The 19,169-nt window shown below is 36.6% G+C and overlaps 1 protein-coding gene across 12 annotated transcripts in view; it reads right to left on the bottom strand.

Annotated features, from left to right (window-relative positions):
* TPK1 (thiamin pyrophosphokinase 1) overlaps positions 1-19,169 on the bottom strand; it is a 346,106-nt gene that overhangs the window by 218,810 nt on the left and 108,127 nt on the right. The window lies entirely within an intron of this gene.

Here is a 19,169-nt window from a genome sequence, read left to right as displayed (position 1 = left end):
GTGTAGAGGGTGTCTTCAATTTCCCTTGAAGCTTGTTTTTCCTTCTTTACAAAAGACAGGCCTCACGCTCAGTAAGGGACAACAGGACATAGGTATCACTTTATGGTATTACTTTATTAACTTCTACAGATGTTTTCTATTTATGGCAGGTATGGGTTTCCATGTTTTGTTTTGATATAAAAAGTTTCTTTTAAAAATAAAAATCATCAACATAACATTGTGTTTATTTTACAATATTAATAATCTAGATAATGTGCGAACACTGTAAAAAAAATTGTGAGGTGGCACAAAATTAAAATTTGGGAAATACTAAGATATTGAGTAAGACTGGCTGTCTCTCCAACTGGGGCTTTTAAGTCTTGCTTTCACTGCAAGATTTGATGCGGCTGATGAACTGTTCCTTGAAATTCTCTTAGTCCATGGACTACTATTTTGTTGTTGTTGTTATTTCTCTAATTTCCAGTTTTCCTAGAAATGTTCAATATCTTAGCATCAGTTCTTTCTTCTTTTTTCAATATCCTTTACCTAAAGTTTTCAGATCAAACTTTATTTTTTTATCCTGGGTAAGGATAGTGAATGCGATTATGTCTGAGATTCCGATTCCTCACCTCAAACAAACAGAAGCCTGTTTCCTGTCCCCATGTAGCTGTTAAAACCAAAGTCACTAGAGCCACAAAATCAGCAAAGACCTTGGGACCAGCAGCTTTGGAAGAAACACACTACTCTCTTGAGCTACTTCTCCGATTCATTCCACTTAAGAAATCCCTTTCCCTTTCTGCAAATTTACACATTTAAAAGTGTTTATAATACTTCCCTCCAAACGTCTAAGTATTTAAAAGCAGGAGGATATGGTAGAAGATATCAAATTAGCCATATTGGCAGAAATAAAAGTCCTAATGTGTTTTCTACTAATCCATAATATGTGAGACTATTTTCTATGTTTCATGTTTTATCAGAAATAAAACAGGCCAAGTGGCAAAAATATATTCCTTTTTTGCTTCAGCTTCCTCATCTGTAGGTGGGTATAATATGGCTTAGAGTTATTAAGTAATTAATGATTTAATAATTGTATATGTTGTTCATCAGAATACCAGAACACAGTAAGCATTCAATCAACATTGGTCCTCTTCCTCCATTTTTGTTAGAATGATTATGAAGTCTAAAAAGCTTACTTATGTTCCTGGACAAGGAAAGCCTAAGCTACTTAAATAGTGCATGACAAAAATAATAATTTTTACAATGATATTTAAGAGGGACATCTCATTTTACCTATTACCTACAATACACATTTCCTTAGGAGGAATGGCAGCCAAATTCAAATTAAGCCACAAGCATAACTTGCAGAAGATCACAGAATATTCTGCACATATCCTAAATATCAAAACCTAAAAGTTCAAAAGCATCAAAAGCTAAAATAGGTCTCACATCTAAAATATGGCATAGAACAACTGAATTGGGAGATTGAAAAGACTGATAAATAGAAACAGATGGTAAACTATCAGCGATTATCCTCCGAGTATATGAAACAATTATCTGTAAACAAAATTTACAAGTATATGAAATCTTTTTAAATAAAAATTGATTCACCCAAGTAATATGAAAATCTAAGAAACAGGTTTTAGTGCTAAGGATCATCAAACAGAATGAGCTGTCAACTTCACAGTGTGGTATTATTCTACAAAGATCAGTTGAATTCAACAGTTACACCTGTTATGTTCCAGGCCCTAAACGCAATAGCAAAACAAGTAACAAACAATCTAGTACCCCAGGCTCACAACTGAGAAGAGAGACCAAAGCAAATACACATGATGCACTGTAGACTCTGAGGAGTGCTATAATAAGAGCAACAAAATGCAACGGAAGACAAGGAAGGGAGAGATTAATTTTAGTAAACATCTATAAAATTGCTTATCAGTAAATCTACCTCTGTTAAGATTAGTGTTACTTTCACAATACCAAAACTTTCTCTAATGTCTGTTACTTCCTATGCCTCAATTTAAATTGACACTTTTAGAGCGGTTTACGGAAAGAGAAATATTTAGATCACAGGAAGCAAATTTGTCCACATCTATTCTTGTTTTAAATGGCAAAGGGAGCAAAGACTTTTTTTCTCATTACCTTTCAGTTGACAGTAGGGGTACAAGCCTGCTGAAAGGAAAAACAAGTTCCCGTCTGTCCCTAGAACTATTTTGTCTTCAATAAAGTTTGACTAAGAAAAAAAAATGTTTTCTACCATTTTTAAATTTTAGTAATAAAATGTTTTAGCTAGTTTGAAGTACTTTCCACATATGTAAATAATATTACATTTGAAAAATAAAGTATTTCAAGCATAAATAATGTTGGCATGAATTCACTGATAGCACTTGAAAAATGAGTTGCAAGTATTACTGTCAATGAAAGTAACAAACTAAAAGAAAGAGAAGTAGAAGGTACTCTTTCATAAAATATTTTTTATAAGTCATAATGAATCAGCCTCAAAAATCTGTTCACTCCATCATTTAAATTGTTCCAAACTTTAAGAAATAAAGGTTAGTTCATGAATTATCTTGTAATGTAAAATTTTCATTGGCGTATATACAGCAAAAGTTTTGCATATTTGTCAAATATTATAACTTCAATGGTTGAGCAATTATTTACTATGCATCAGGCTGATATACAACTAAAGACCAAAATACATTAAAGTCATTAACTTTATATATTGGTACTACCAGTAAGTATATTAAATGCATCTGAAACTAACAATTTTTTTTAAACTGGTATAAGTAAATGTTACTGACAGATAATGAAGGGCTCCATTCAACATGAGAGGTTAATTGGCTATTTCATTAATTTTTGTTGAATAAAGTTGGGCAGAAATAATCTGACTTTCTCAACAGTAGACTATTACATTAGTTCCAAGTATTAAAATGTAAGAAAAGTAAAATAAATCAAAGAAGCATTTTTCAGTTTAACTGAAAGAAAACTGGATATCAAAGATTTCAATTCTAATCTAGATCACCCACTTATTAGTCCTATGACTTTGAGCTAATCCAAAGCCTGCTGATTCTAATGTAAAATAAAAATTATTATATATATTTTACCAAATTCACAGGGTTTTTCAGGGACTAGAGGGAGACAACAGACAAAACTAGAAGGAAGCATCATAGGGAAAATTCTCTCACATGCTGTTGATGACACTGTTAACTCTGAGGAACAGTTTGGCAGATTAATGAAGATTTAAATGTGCATCTCTCTGATCCAGAAATTCTATGCAGCCTACGTAAACACTCGCCCAAATTCACAAGGGCATATGTATAAGGATATTCATTGTGATAATATGTGTATCCTGAAAAACTACTAGAGAACTTAATGGGTCACCAGTTGAATATTGGTAAAATATATCATAACCATAGTAGGGAACTATAAAAAAAAAAAGGTAGCTCTTACATGTATTTGTATGTTATCTCTTATGAGATATATTGTTATATAACCCTTTAAATAACTTGAAATAACCCTTGGTCAAGTCTTCCTTGCAATAGCAACTCAGAGAACATACAGGAATATACCAAATCCAAGAAAATTAAGAATCAGGCAAAAGTTACTTTATCAAGAATGTGTATCAAGTAATTAGTAATCAGCATTGATAAGATGCACTTGCACTGCAGAATGGACCCCCCCCCTCCTCCCCCCCAAACACATACTCCTGAGGAAACTCATAACAACTAGCATAGGATATGCCTCAAGAATTGATGGCATCCATGGCCTTTTGCATCCCAAACATGGAGTGACTGGAACATTCCAAAGTTCCTCCTGGGAAATGATGAGGCCTTCACTATTTTTGTATCAAACAAGTTTTATTATCTGTCTTGTACCCTTCCTTAAAGCTAAGTAAACATAGTGCTGAGTAAAGCCTATCATGTCTTGTGAGTTTGTTAATCCAAACCCAAGACCACCTTTGTATTCTACACACCCAACTCTTTTAACAGTGATTATTGTGAGGAATGGGCATGGGGTCATGGAGAAGACATTTTTTTTTCACTCTTTACATTACATGCTGTGCTGTTAAAAGTATTTATACAAGGAATTTGAATATTGTAATTATAATTTTAAAACCAATGGTAATAACTAAAAAAGGGAAAAATATACATAAAATAACAAGAACAGTTCCAGATCTAACCCCATTATTAAAAGGAATCAAATATTTTGTCAGACTTTGCCAGGATTGAATTGAAGATGCCTACAACTAATCTAGAGGAAAGAGAAGATCCAGAATCTTATTTAGAAGAAGTCTTACTGTATCCGTAGAGCACTAAATAACTCCAATTACCCAAATCTTGTTTTTTTCCAACACAGGTACTTACCCCTAGTACCCAAAGATACAATTAGTCTTTGTGCACCCGAAATCAATCTAATCTGTCAATTACTGGTTTGAGTCAGGATTCTTTCCCTGCCTGACATAGTAAACCACAGAATCCCCAACTTCTACCCTAAGCCAGCTCTAGCATCCATATGAGTTAGTCCAGTCATGAGGGAAAAAAAGTAGTTCCCTTCTGGATGAGACTCAGAAACAGTTCACTAACATATGCACATTAATAAGGAAATTCTGATAAACATGTGAGTCCACACACAACTACACAGATGCCAAAAAGGTTAGCTATCAGGCACTACAGAGAATGGTGTTGTTTTGTTTTTATTATGATAAGAGCACTTAAAATGAGATTCTACCCTCTTAAAAGCTTAACAATACAGTATTGTTAACTATAGGTAAATGTTGTAAAATAGATCTCTAGAACTGAGTATCAACTCCTCATTTGCTCCTTCCCTCAGCCCATGGCAACCACTATTCTATTCTCTGCTTCCATGCTTGACTGTTTTAGCTACCTCATATAAGGGGAACCATGCAGTATTTTTCCTTCTGTGTCTGGCTTCTTTCACTTAGCTTAATGTCCTCCAAGTTAATCCATGTTTTCACATACTGCAAGACTTTCTTCTTTTTATTTTGGGGGGCCCCCTTCACCCATTTCTCCCATTCCACTTCCGCTCCCTCTGGCAACGACAAATTTGTTCTCTGAATCTATAAGGTACTGTTGTTATTTTTTGTTTTGTTTTGTTTTGTTTTTTGCAAGATATATAGCTTACAAATATTTTCTCCCATTCTGTAGGTTTCATTTTCAGTCTATTGTTTCCTCTGTTGTACAAAAGCTTTGTGGTTTGATGTAATTCTGATTATCTAATTCAGCTTTTGTTACCTGAGCTTTTTGTGTCATATCCATGATATCATTGCCAAAACCAATGTCATGAAGTTTTTCCCCTATGTTTTCTTCTGGAAGTTTTATAGTTTTGGACTTTACATATAAATCTTTAATCCATTTTGCATTGAAGATAAGTGTTTTTAACCAATTTTCATCATTAAAGACAACACTTAGCAATAATTCACACTTCATATTTAAATCAGCCAAGAAGCTCTAAATCAATGAATTCTTCCAGAAATACATCTTGCTTAAAAACATTTAATTTACCTACAGTTATTCTCTGCCCATGTTAAAAACAACCATATAATGAAGCCTAATAAGAAACAGATTCTATATAAGAATTCATGGAAGGTTTTCTTTAATGAACTATTATCTTTAAGCACATCTGGCTGTCCACTTTGGTTTTTTAAAACACTTCATAAAAAACCAGAATGTCTGTTTAGGATACTTCTGTTATTTAAAAGAGAAGTTATAGGATCTTCCTTGGAGATCTTCCATTGGTAGGGATGTTAAATATATAGATCAGTGATTAAAAAAACACATATAAGATATAATCATCTATATATAAAATAATGCAGGTATTGATTTTTACATTTATACAATTATAAGCATAAGATATTGTTACAGTGGTACTTTTGCAAAAGAGGATAGGGTTAGGAGAAAGATTTATTTTTGCACTCTCAGCCATAAGTGACATTAAATCTACACCCAAATCCAGATTTGGCATATGGCCCAATCTATGCCATTACAATCTCCTGCTATCCAGTCAAAAATAATGACATCACAATAGACTTTCCACATTCCCTTTTCTACTGTCCTGCAACCAGAGAGACTCAGACCTGAGACTGAGAAGATTGGGTCTATGGTCTATATCAACACAGAGAATGAAGCAAGCAGGGCATGAGCACTGTTTGGGTCCCACAACAATAGCAAGGGCTAGGCACTAGCCTTTTCAATTATATAAGCTATAAATTCCCTTTTTGGGCTCAGGCCAATTTGGGTTTGGTTCTCTATCATCTGAAACAGGAAGAGCCCTAACATACAAATGTTAACTTTTACTTCAAAGTCACTGAATCTTCCCTCTATCAGTTGGAGAATATTACCTTACTATGTCCCGAATCTGTGACAGATGGAGCCCTCAAGAGAAGCTGCATATTTCTGTAGATAGTATATACTAATAATAGACTATCACCAGCAAAGCTTTGATTATGGTCCAAATTGGTTAGTTTGTGGACATGGTTAACCATGGACATGGTTAACAGAAATGGATAAGCATGCTTTTCCTATCAAGACATTACTTCATGTGGAAACACTTTCATTCAGAGGATTTCATGAAAATAAATACTGAGAGAGATAGCAACAATTTACTTTGCTCATAGGAGTATTGAAATGTGTAATTATTTGCTGTTTAGATAACTCCGTTTTAGATCAAAGGTTTTATTCATAGTATATTTATTTATAGTTATTAAGAAGCTCACATTATTTGTAATATCCTACAAAAAGTGGCATGCTCTTTAAATTTTAGTCAAGTCAGTAGCACAGAATTTTCCTTATTTCAAATAAAAGCAAGGGGTATTTATATCGAGCATCTATATGCATAGTTCTGTGCTAGTCCTAATGATCTGGTTCATGCCATATAATGAAGATTTTTATTATCTATCTATAGGCAAATGCTGCTGTGTAAATTCTATTACCCTTTCTCTCTTCCACCTTCTATCTCCTCCCCTCCTAGTTATGTACCATGGTGATAAAGTATCACATTCAGTTATCCTTGATGCAATTTATAAAGTCTAAAATCAGGTAGCTCTTTAACACCAAGTGATACCAAATACCTCATTACTAAAAAATCTTAAAAACAGCCAAACATCAAACTGTCTATTCTAAAGTAGCACAGGGAACATTTTTTAAAAAGACGAGTAAAGCTCATAATGGGTAAAAACTGCAAATAGCTAAGCAGCACAGAAAAAGATGATCTTATATATGTGAAGCTAGCATATGCATGTTTGTCGAGATGGGAGTTGTTAAAAACGAGGCTGAGTACATCCTCAGCCGTTCAATTTTTACTAAAGACTGGCTATTCTTTAGGGATAAGGTGGCAAATATGTACGCTCCATCTACAGTGAATAAGAAAACATACAATTGACCTTTGCTGGTGTTTATAACATGGGGTTGTTCGACACTATTCATATTTGGGCTTTTGTGGTGAGGGGTCATTCAGTACCTCGTAGAACATTTGCCAGCATCCTTGGCCTCCACCCACTCACTAACTGCCAGTAGCAGCCCCAAGTTGTGATGACCAAAGTTATCTGCAGACAATGCCAAATGTCCCTCAAGGACAAAATCACTCCCAGTAAAGAGCCAGTACTCTTAATGGAGGACCACTTATACTTCAGCAGGCTGCCCATAATCCCACAATATCCAGCTCTAAGGCAGACTGTTCACTGCTATTCTCTAAACTTCCAAATTAAAAGCAAGACTATCACCTAGAAACTACATTCTACCTAGCTACTAAAGTCTGGTGAATTAACAAAGCAACTCATGTCCTAACTAAATTGCCTTCATTTCTATTCCAGAAACAAATCTACCATCTTAACCTCTATTGTAGACTTTTTGAACCTTCAGACTTCTCATATAATTTCTACATGACTGGATATCTAGGATACTCTGGGTAATCTAGCATGATCCCACACCCTATTTGTGCCTCATACTCATTTGTCCCCATTACTGTATTATTGCCACCAGTCCCAAAAGGTGAAGCCAGGTCTTTTTGACCGTCTTCTGGGAACCGTTGGGTAGTTCCCATCAACTCCCAAGTCAGATAAGAACCACCACTGCACAGAAAGCACCCTAAATGGTGAGCATGAAAAGCGACAACTTCTATTAGCTCAGTTCACTTCATAATATACAAAGATGGGTAAGCTGGTGGTAACAAAATAAGGAGAGGTGGCAAATCTGTATGAATGAGGAAATGGCAAGATCTCATTCCTTTTGATGGCTGCATAATACTCCATTGTATATATATACCACATCTTTATCCATTCACCTGTCGATGGACATCTTGGCAAAATGCCTAGAACTACTAAAAGAGTTGAAATAGAAGGAAAGGACAATGATGGGGCCTGGTCCACTTAGCAAAAATAAAAGCCTTATCACTTTGCTGATGCAAATAGGTAACTAACAGAAGGCAGAGAGGTTTGGAACCAATCTGCATCCTTTGCCTGTTGCTTTGGTACCAGAATTCCTTCCCCTCTCCTTTTTTCTTATGAATCAGTGTTAACAGACCTCAGAACTTATATGAAAGACCTATTTCAAATGAGAGATTTATTGTTGCACATATCAAAAGTGAAATGTATTAAAATCAGATGTTTGTCACACAAGAAAGTGATTAACATTTATCTTATTTTGTAGATAAAGAAAAAAAAACCTACAGATAATGTCTGTACTTTTGCTAGTACCTCTGATACCTTTATAAAAATATTTTAACACAATTTATTGAGAGTTTCTAGCAAACAAATCTATTCTCTTAAACAATCATCATTAAATCTAAGTGGTAATAATAGGTTAACTTCAATAATTGGGCCTTACTACAAAATAATTAGAAACTGAGAAATAATTATTACTACCAAATAATGTAAAAATTTCATATTATAATCTTACAACTTGACTATGCTCATTTTCTAACTGAGTACAATTATAATCTAATTCTCCTTCCTTCTTAGGGGGTAAAAAAAAAAAAAAGTAGAGGTGGGGGAGCTGTTTGAAGGCTATGAGTAGAAAACAAGAATTAGGGATAGTGCTTCTAGAAAAAGACGGAAAGAGGAGGAATCCGTGCGTTCAGGTTAAAAGCAAGAGGTGACTACCCAGAAACTCTTCAGGCCAAGAATCACTACCATGTTTGAGGCACAATTAAAGAGCAAGGTGATTCAAGGGGGTGGATAAGTGCTTTATTCACTACCACATTTCCTGGTTTGTAAGCTCAGAGCACTGTTAGAGATAAAATTCATCTTAATTTTTAAAGCATGATTATCAAGATATGAAAAGGCTTATTTTTAAAGTAATTAAACAAAGGCCAGTTGCTTTGGCCTTTAGTCAGATAAGGGAATAGCTGTTAAGAGATAAAGTTGAGAGGTAGTCAAAGAGCACATTAAACTCTGTTCTATACCATGACCTGCTTAAGTGTAAAGGGAAGTCATTAAGGGTTTTAAGTTGGAGTCTGTTGTAATCTAACTTACATACTGAAGACAGTTCTCTGTGGGAACAGATTAGAGAGAGGCAGGAGTGGAAGTCATGGAATTAGTTAGGCGGAAGATGGTGGCTTCTCTAGAGAGGGCAGCTCATGAGGCCGGGGGAAATGAATGTACCTCAAGATACATTCGGGAGGTGGAAGTGACTGTTGGCTTGATAAACTGGATACGGAGGGCAGTGCAAAAGGATCACAGATTGCGGACAAAACACTCCCCAACCACCATCTCAAGGCGCCATTTCCTTCTTTCTTCCACTTTCCTCCTCACTACCTCCTGCCACCCTCAGCTGGACGCAGCAGCTTGCACGCGTGTAGGCATTCTGTAAGGACTTCCTAACGGAAACACACCACAGCCCAAACGTCTCTGGAAGGCTCAGGCTAGTCTAGATTTTAAAAAGTACCTTCTGTCTTGACTCAAGAGGGTTACAAAATGTCCTGTGGGACTCTGAGTTTGTTAGGTATTTGATTTGGATTAAAATTCTAGCCTGAAAGATGGAACAAAGTTCAGTTATAAAACGCACTTTTGTACTTGTGTACATCAAAAGAACACTTCTCCAACTGTGCATCCTTTTTCAGCAAAGAATTGAAATAATTCATATGAAGTGTACTAAGAAAAATATTCCGAGAATTTTTAATCCTAAATTACTTTCAAAAAGATATAGTACAGACCAGAAGGAAATCCTCCTGAAAGTGTAGAATGTATCTTATAAATCAAGAACAATTTAAAATACAGCAAAGAATAAAAGAACACCTCTGTGACCTCCACCTAGAATTGCCAATTGTTTTCATTCAGCGCTTTGTGTTATCTAAAGGACTATGGGAGTTTCTATTACTACCTCTCTAATGCCTGACCTACTTCCATGTCCCTTATCATTATTCTGGACATAAGGGCTTACCCCTTACAGTTGTTTTTTTTCCCCAAACTTTCTTATAGTATACATTTGCATCAAAGAGCCACACTGTGACGCATCACATATGTGACGTGCGTTATTTTTAATTTTCAAAAAATTATGTTCCAAAACTTGTTTTTTCACTCAGAGTTTACAAATGTATAGAGTTTACAAATGTGTCAAAAATATTTCTGATCTATTAATAGGTGCTTAGGTGGTTTACATGTTTTAACTATTTTAAAAAATGTTGCAGTTATCATTTAGATGCCTCCTTGTACACATATGAAACATTTTCTCAAGGTATATACCTAAATGGATAATTATTGGGTCATAGTATATGCACATTATTAATTTTACTACACAATACTGAACTGTTATCCACATTGACTTTATCAATTTACACCAAGGAAAATTTTATTTTTTGAGTAGGAAACTGAAGCAGATGCATTAGCTTCCATTTGTATTAAATAGGTGTGCACAGGACTTGATTAAGAATTTGATTATGACTACTGTAGTAGAAGCAGCTTCATCTACCAGCAAAAGTGAAAGATACTGATTGTCAAATGCTCTGGATCAGGGTCTATCAGCTGGAAAGCAGACACGGATGGAGACTGGTCACCTTCTTAATTCTCCTGCCCAGCTGTCCTCTGCAATAAATCCTCAACAACTCATCTCTACGAAGCTGACCACTGCCCTACTTTATGACTGGATACTGGGTCCTTCTAGCTGTGTGTGCCTCAGTTCTCCCAGGAGGGGGTACTGATATTACTAGGGATAGGCATCAATCTACATAACCCTCCCGATAGATTTTACTCATTCATTCTTTCATCTGTCGGCAGGTACCGAATGAGCATCAGCTGTAGCCAGAAGCCCAGCCAGCAATAACCAGACACGGTTCCAACTCTCAAGGAGAGCAGTCTAGAGCTATACGGTATAGTAGACATTGGCCACTGTGTGCTTGAGCATCTGAAACGCAGCCAGTCTCAGCTGCGATGTGTTGCTCCAAGTGTAAAATAAACACTAGATTTTGAAGACTTAGTACAAAAAGAATACAGAACATAATATTGATATATTATCAAGATCAATACTGACCAGCACTGGTCAAGAAGTACAAGGGGCGCCTGGCTGGCTCAGTCGGAAGAGCATGCAACTCTTGATCTTTGGGTCTTAAGTTCAAGCCCCATGTTGGCTGTGAGAAACTACTTAAAGAAATAAAACCTTAAAAAAAAGAAGGTATGACAGACAAGTATAGTAACAAGGTGAGGTGGATTAAGTTCAAAGCTCTATGGGAGCATGCAGAAGGACAAAACCCATTCAGGTTTAGGCACAAAAAACAAACCACAGGAACTGAGACCACAAATACTAAAAAATAATGTTTTATTATTTGAAAAATATGAGTCAGGTAGATGGAAAAAGAGGAAGGGAACGAAATCATTCCAGGCAGAAGCCCAGACTTGAAAGAGAACAAAAACTAGCCACACTGGCAGAAATGAGGCTGGATTAGTCACATGACCCCTGTTAACCCTGGGCAAAATACACATTTTTCATTTAAAATAACAATAACCATATTCTTTTATTATTTCTTCTGCTGAAGGAGGCAACTTCAGACAACTGAAATAAAACTTCTCATAGAAAATAATTTCTAACCAATTATTTACCTCACAGTACCAATTATTTACTTCTATACTTTCAGAATCACAAACATCTGAAGGGTAAGCAGTTGTGTAAATAACGTAAGGGAACACAGTACCCAGGACAGAACCCATCACCCCCTGCCTATGTGAACCTGTTGTATCCCAAAGGAAGAAGCTGAAGAGTATTTTACAACCTCAGGGCTTTCACACAAGTCTTGACTCAGAACTACATGAGAACAGTAGGATATTCATATTACAGCAATAAAAAAAAAATACACAATATTATCACTAGCTTTTCTCCGTTCTAGGGCCTATAGATGCATTTATCATTTTATTATTTTTTTAATTATGAGATGAAAGGGATGCAAAATTAGAATTTTGATCAACTCAGGGAACAACATAGTAAGTTACACAAAGAGAAGAAAGAATTTTATTTATTCTAGTTCTATCTCAAACACCAAACACCACCACCAACACTTTTATCAATGAGTGGAAAATAAAAACCAAAGTCAACAGAAATGTAAAAAGAGCAAAAATAAAAATACTGAGATTCATTGTTGGATGAGAGTTTTTAACAAGACTTTAAAAAGAATTAATTTCAACAGCTGGAAATTGCATTTGGCTCATGTCAAAGAAATGTTACTGTTTGCAAACATGATGAATGGAGAGCAGCTTGCAAGCATGATGGATAAAAATAAATATTTCATTATGCAAAATGTGTTTCATTGTTGGGTCTGTAAATCTGAAACAATTATAAGCACTGCATGGCAGCCCCACTGCTGTTTTCACTGACTGGCAGGGTTTTCTTTTTTTCCCTCTTTCTCTCTGTTTTACTTTTTTTTTTAGCTGCAGTATTTGAAAATAACTTTTGGTATCTGATAGAAACTAAAATAACTATCTCCTTCCCACACTAAAGTATAGAACCATGAATTTTTTTTTCCCCTCTGTAGCTTTGCTCCTTGGAACATAAATAGCAACACTAAGTAGAATTCATGGACAGGAAACCAGTGCTCCAGATGGGAAGCCCACAAATAAAAGTTACTCCAATTCTTTTTATAAGATGTATTCAAGTTGCTTTAATAACTGATAGGATATACAACCTCATAAATGCACAAGGAAGTACAATACAGCCCAGAGAAATGAACTGAGATGGAAATACTGATCCCTACAATGTAGTTAATAAATGCAATACCAGCGTGCGCCCTTGAAACAAACAAGCCTCACAGTACAGTGATGCCCCTCTTGTTCATAGCTGGCCCATCTGAGAAAGCCACTCCCCGACAGTGAAATCTGGTGCTCAGGAAAAATAATTAACAACCAGAAAAAAAATCACCAAGCAGTGAAAAGAGGAATGGAAAGAGCCATGAAGCCAAATCCTAATTATTACTCTGAAGAAGGTTTCTGTCAGCTAAAACAAATTTACTGAAAGACTTAAAGAAAACAAATTTTTTAAAAGATGAGTGCTTCAGGGGGCGCCTGGGTGGCTCAGTCATTGGGCGTCTGCCTTCGGCTCGGGTCATGATCCTGGAGTCCCGGGATCGAGTCCCGCATCGGGCTCCCTGCTCGGCGAGGAGCCTGCTTCTCCCTCTAACCCTCCCCCCTCTCATGTACTGTCTCTCTCTCTCATTCTCGCTCTCTCAAATAAATAAATAAATAAATCTTTAAAAAAAAAAAAAGGTCAGTGTCAGGAAGCCCTTCACTGTGCCTGAGGAGGGATTCCTGCTACTCCGTCCTCCCAGCCCCCAACATAAACCAGCTTCAGATCAATTTATTCAAAGATAAAAAAAAAAAAAAAAAAAAAAAAAAACTGGGCTAAGAACTTAAAGGAGAGAGGGGGAAGGAGGGAAAGAAAAGGGAGGGAGGCACAAAGGGATAGGAAGTAAACAGAGGAGGGAAAGTCACCAGAAAAATACTGCCACCAAGCAATGAAAATCATGACCAGAAATATTGCCACAACTCAAACAACTTCATGAAAAAACAAAAATATTCCGAGAAGAGATACAAAAGCTCTGGAAAGATACGGCAAAAATCACAGAACAAGATGAATTATGAGCCTAAAGAGTTCATCAAGGAAATTAAATCTAAACAATAAGTTGTTTGAGGAGAATGAGCATCAGTGAGACACGTTAGATAAAACTGAGAAACGAGCGAAAATAAGTGGAAATTAACAAATTAGATTGAAAGAAAATGAGAAATGGGAGATTAAAAAAAAAAAAAACTGCACGTGTATAACTACTTTCCCAAGAAGGACACAGAACAAATCAAAGACCAGTTTTCCAGAACTAGAGGGAGACTTAAGCCCATGGATTGAGAGGGCACAAGTTTGCTAAGGAAAACCAATACATAACGATAGTGAATCAAGTCTAATTAAAATTGCTGGTACTTATAGATAAAAGTCCAACTGTATTCTTCAGTCGGGGGAAAAAAAAATATCACTAGCCTCAGACTTCTCTACAGAAACATTCAATATACTTGAGGAATTGAAATGATCCCAAGTCCTTAGGAAATGAAAGTGTTTCCAGTCAGACTCTAAAGGCAACAAATACCCATCCTGAAACATTTTAAATCCACGAAATTTCATTCCCACTGAGTTTCTTGAAGAAAAACCTCAAATTACAAAAAAAAATATACGGAAACAAGATGACTGGCTGCCTCTCACATCAAAGCCTTTACTGAGACCCCTGTTTGAAACACCCCTCCCACTGGCCCTCTCAGCCACCTGCCGGTCTGTGGCTCTGCCGCCATCCATCTCCCTCCCGGTCCCTCTTGGTCTCCCTGCCTCCCTTCCTCCCACCCTCCCTATTGGTCTCCCTGGCCCTCCCCGCCTCCCTCCCTGTCTCCTTCCCTCCCACCCTCTCTGTCTCCCTGCCTTTCTCGGTCTCTCCACTCCTGTCTCCCTCCTCCCCCTCTCCTCCCAACCTCCTTGTTTCTCTGCCTCTCTGCCAGCCTGTCTCCTTCCCTGCCTCCCTGCCTGCCTGCCTGCCACCTCATATACTAAGGTCCCTCTTTTCTTCTATAAAGAATTAACTCAAGCATCAGGTCTTTCTTAAAATCTTTTCTGATGTCATTTATCTGGACTTGTTTCCCTCTTCATTTCTAGTAAATTACCCGACTGTGTGCTGTAAATACTGTATCTAAAATAAAGTAACTCCAGAAGATTGAAAATGGGCAAAAGCATACTTTACAAGTGAAAACAAAAAGAAAGCAAGGATCATGCATCAATACTGGTAGGATCTTATTGCCCTTTCTCAATCCAAAAAGATAAAGGACATGAAAAAATAACTAGTAAGGTACAATTAAGTATATCAAACACTGTAATCTGAGTATAGATCTTTTTTCATTGTCCATACAAAATTCACAAAAACTATATATCTAGGTCACAAAGAAAAGGTCACACAAATTCCAAATAGGAAAAACAGGACACAGTGTAATAAAAACAGAAATCTACTGTCAAATAGAAAAAAAAAAAACAGAAACCTAAGAGCTTTTTGAAAATTTTTCAGTCCCTATGTCAAAAGGGAGGAATAGAGTGGGAGGGTGGGTGCACACATATAGCAAAATGAACTGCTTATCTGGAAAAAAGGAGGGGAGGGATCTATGCTAACCTCATCATGAACATAAAAAGGAACTATTTAAAAGATATGGTATTGAACAGATGAGGATAATGTTAATTTCTGGTTAAGAACCACTAAATTAGACCTGCTATCCTATTCAGCAACTAAGGTTGAAGGTTCAAAAAACTGACCTGGCTCTAAGTAACATAGCTAAGAACGGCAGAAGTGAGACTCCAGCACCATGCCATACTATGCCATGCCCAGCACCCTTCCTTCCCCTAGAAGTTACACATTCTTCACATAGCCAACTAAAGTCACAAAGCTCAAATACAACATAGTTCAACTGGACCTAAGAAATCATTAACAGAAACACCACTGTTCTACATACCACGAGGAAAGAAAGAAACAAAACCATACCAATTAAACAATGACACAATGCTTTATTTTCCACTATGAAGCTGTTATACTTTATTTTAAATGGTTTTTAAAACCAGATTTTAATAAACATCACTTAGGTGCTTTAATTAAAAGACTAAAACAAACTGGATGAGACTTCACAAAAACATGAAACTGTAGTCATGAACTCTTTCAAAAGTTAATATTTGCTTCACAAACATAAGCAAACCTAAGTTACTCGACTGTAGGCAACTTCAATCTTGAGAAAATCCTCAATTATTTAAGAGAACTTACGTATATTTATTCCACATTATATATTTATTAAATAATTTACTACTGATGACTGAATAACTTCATCGATCAAGAATATTTCCTGTGACTTAATACATGATAATGCACAGATACAAAAATAGTTTCATTACCAATTCCATAATATTTCCTCCATCTATTTTACAACATGATGTCAGAATTCAGGCTACTCAGACACTGTAAATATATTGTGCTGGCAGCCAAGGGCAGAGTCTATTCAGGTGAAGCAAATTTAGTATCTGTCAGCGATCACAAACCTGCCAAAGTTAATCCTTGGTAAGTTCACGGTCACAATGGTGCTCAGCAAACTCACCTGGTGAGACTCACTCGGGGAGCAAGACAGAAATGAGGACTCCCAGAGGTCCCCCCACCCCCAAAGATGGTGACACACTGCGTTAAGGGCAAGCCTTGGAGTCACAAGCCATGGATAAAATTTATCACTAGACAAAACAGAGGAACACTACAGTAGAATATGTAAAATCTCAGAATTTACAATTCAAGAGAACACTGGTTATGAAGACTGCATAAAGGCCTTTTTCTTCTTTTTTTGCATAAAGGTCTTTTTAATTCATTACAAAATAAAACACAGACTCTGTTTCTCCTGTGCCTGGAATCGTTATAATTTGGAAACAAAGGAGGTCTGGGGATATATAGGTGTATTCAGACTCCCTTTAATGACTAAATAACTGAAGAAAGCTACCCAGAAAAGACATCTTGAAATGGGGAGAAGGAACAATTTCACACCCTCAGTCAACAAACTATATTTAACGAGGATGCATAAATTTATAAGTAATTTTTCTCTTTCTGTATAACTGCAAATTGTTGATTTAACATAGGAAAATTTTACTCTAATCATGAAAGCAAAATATTTATTTAAGATCATATTTTAAAACTCTAAGTTCCTCTACTTGTAAGGTGTAGAGTCTGGATTTGTCTGACACAACTCTACGTGATGATGGAAACGTTTGACATTTGTGCTGACCATAACAGTTACCTCCGCTCACATGTGGCCACTGAGCACTAGAAATGTGGCTGGTGATACCGAGAAACTGAATTTTTGAATTTATTTAATTGTAACTAATTTAAATTTAAATGCCCACATGTGGCTAGTGGCTACCACATTGGAAACAACACAGTCCACGAGATGATGAGGTTATACATCTAAAAGTCTATTTTGATCCTTGAGATGTGAGTGGAGATGGTTGTGAGATCCAGTTGAGTTGTTTATTATGGTTGCACAGGATAACTCCCAAATGGGACGGCACAACCAGCAAGCAAAGAAGAAGAAACAGACAAAAATCACAACCACTACCAACAACTTAAGATATTTAATAACACAGCCTTTTTTAATTTTCAAAGGTTACTTCTGGTAACAACCTCTTAAAAGATTTTATTTTTTTCTTACTATCTTCCTCCTTTAAATAAAAGAAGTAGTGAGGTACCTGGGCGGCACAGTGGGTTAAGCATCTGACTCTTGGTTTCGGCTCAGTTCCTGGTCTCAGGATTGGGAGATCAAGCCCTGCATCGAGCCCCGTGATGGGCTCCGCAATCAGCACAGGGTCGGCTTCAGACTCTCGCTGCCTCTCCCCCTGCATGCTCATGCACACACGCAAACCCTCTCTCTAAAAAAATCTTAAAAAAAATAAACAAGAGAAGTAGTAGCATATATCTAACAATGCAGTCCCTGATGGCCCTGACAGCGAGGATGATTACATTCTTTCCCCTTCCAGCTGCAGGCCTCCCCTCCAGTTTTTCTTTTTTAACTTTCAGTTCATCTTTTCCTTTCCTTTTTCATAATCCAGTAACTATCTTCTTGGGCTTCCTCTATGGACTCGGAACTGCTCCTACAACTCACTGTACTCTTTTTGCATTACTTTTATATTCTCACTTCACATTTGCTTTTATCCTACTGGGCTCTCTGTACAGCTGTCCTTCCTTTACATTTCCTCTCCTTCCCCTTCTTATAAGTAAACACATGTTCCTGCGGAAGAAACAAAGCTTTTTGCTCATTTAATGAGACTACTAATTTTAAAAGTCTTTCTAAAGTGGTTTAATTAACTTCAGAGCCTTCTCCTTTCCTGCTTCCTGAAGAAGTAGAATTTGGTACTGCATTGGATATTGAGGAGGCCTACTAACCAATCCCAACACGCATAAGCATGGGCCCACTCCTCAGTAAAGAGGCGTCATCATGATGGTGATAAAGAGGGCACAAGAGTGCAAACTGCTGCTCCCTCTTGGTTCACCTTCATCAGAAGTTAAAGGCACACTAACTGGCACAATGATTCAAAGCAAATACAACAGGAAGAAGGAAATCATCCTCAAAAAAAAAAGACAAGGGAATGTGTATTATAATAAAACTACATGGTTAGTCAAAACAGTCCATGTATCATATTCAAGAGTTTTAATCAACAGATGCATGTGGCATACATACCATGTGGCAATACTGTTGTGAAAACCCCCTGTACCCAAGAAGATATCTATCCCACTTTAGAAACATAAATCCCTAAGAATTTGGAATAATACAAGAAAAAGTACAACCAAAGAGTCCATTTTCATGGCATGGAGTGGTCACACTCATGTAAATTCTGAAAGGGAAAGATCAGTACAGGCCTAGAGTCATCAAGGAGGACTCGACAGAAGAGGAAGAAATCAAGCGGGACTTTTAGTCAAAGGTAGGCAATCGATCAAAGACGACAGAGGACAGATTTACAAACCGAGCAGAGTGTACATCAAAGCAGAGAGGCAGGAACAAGCATGGCCCAGCACATATGAAGGGTTTTCAGGAGAGCAGCCTAAAAGGTTTATGTTGGTAAATAAAAAAAATGTGAGATTATGACAAGGTCAGCTTATGGAAGAGAGTGAATATCAGAAAAAGAAATTTAAATGGGGGTGGAATAAACCCTACATATACC

Source organism: Mirounga angustirostris, unplaced genomic scaffold, assembly GCF_029215605.1.
Source record: "Mirounga angustirostris isolate CCGP_5_RB_7025 unplaced genomic scaffold, mMirAng1.0.hap1 SCAF_12, whole genome shotgun sequence".
Lineage (NCBI taxonomy): Eukaryota > Metazoa > Chordata > Mammalia > Carnivora > Phocidae > Mirounga > Mirounga angustirostris.
This window is presented reverse-complemented; position numbering and strand designations above follow the sequence as displayed.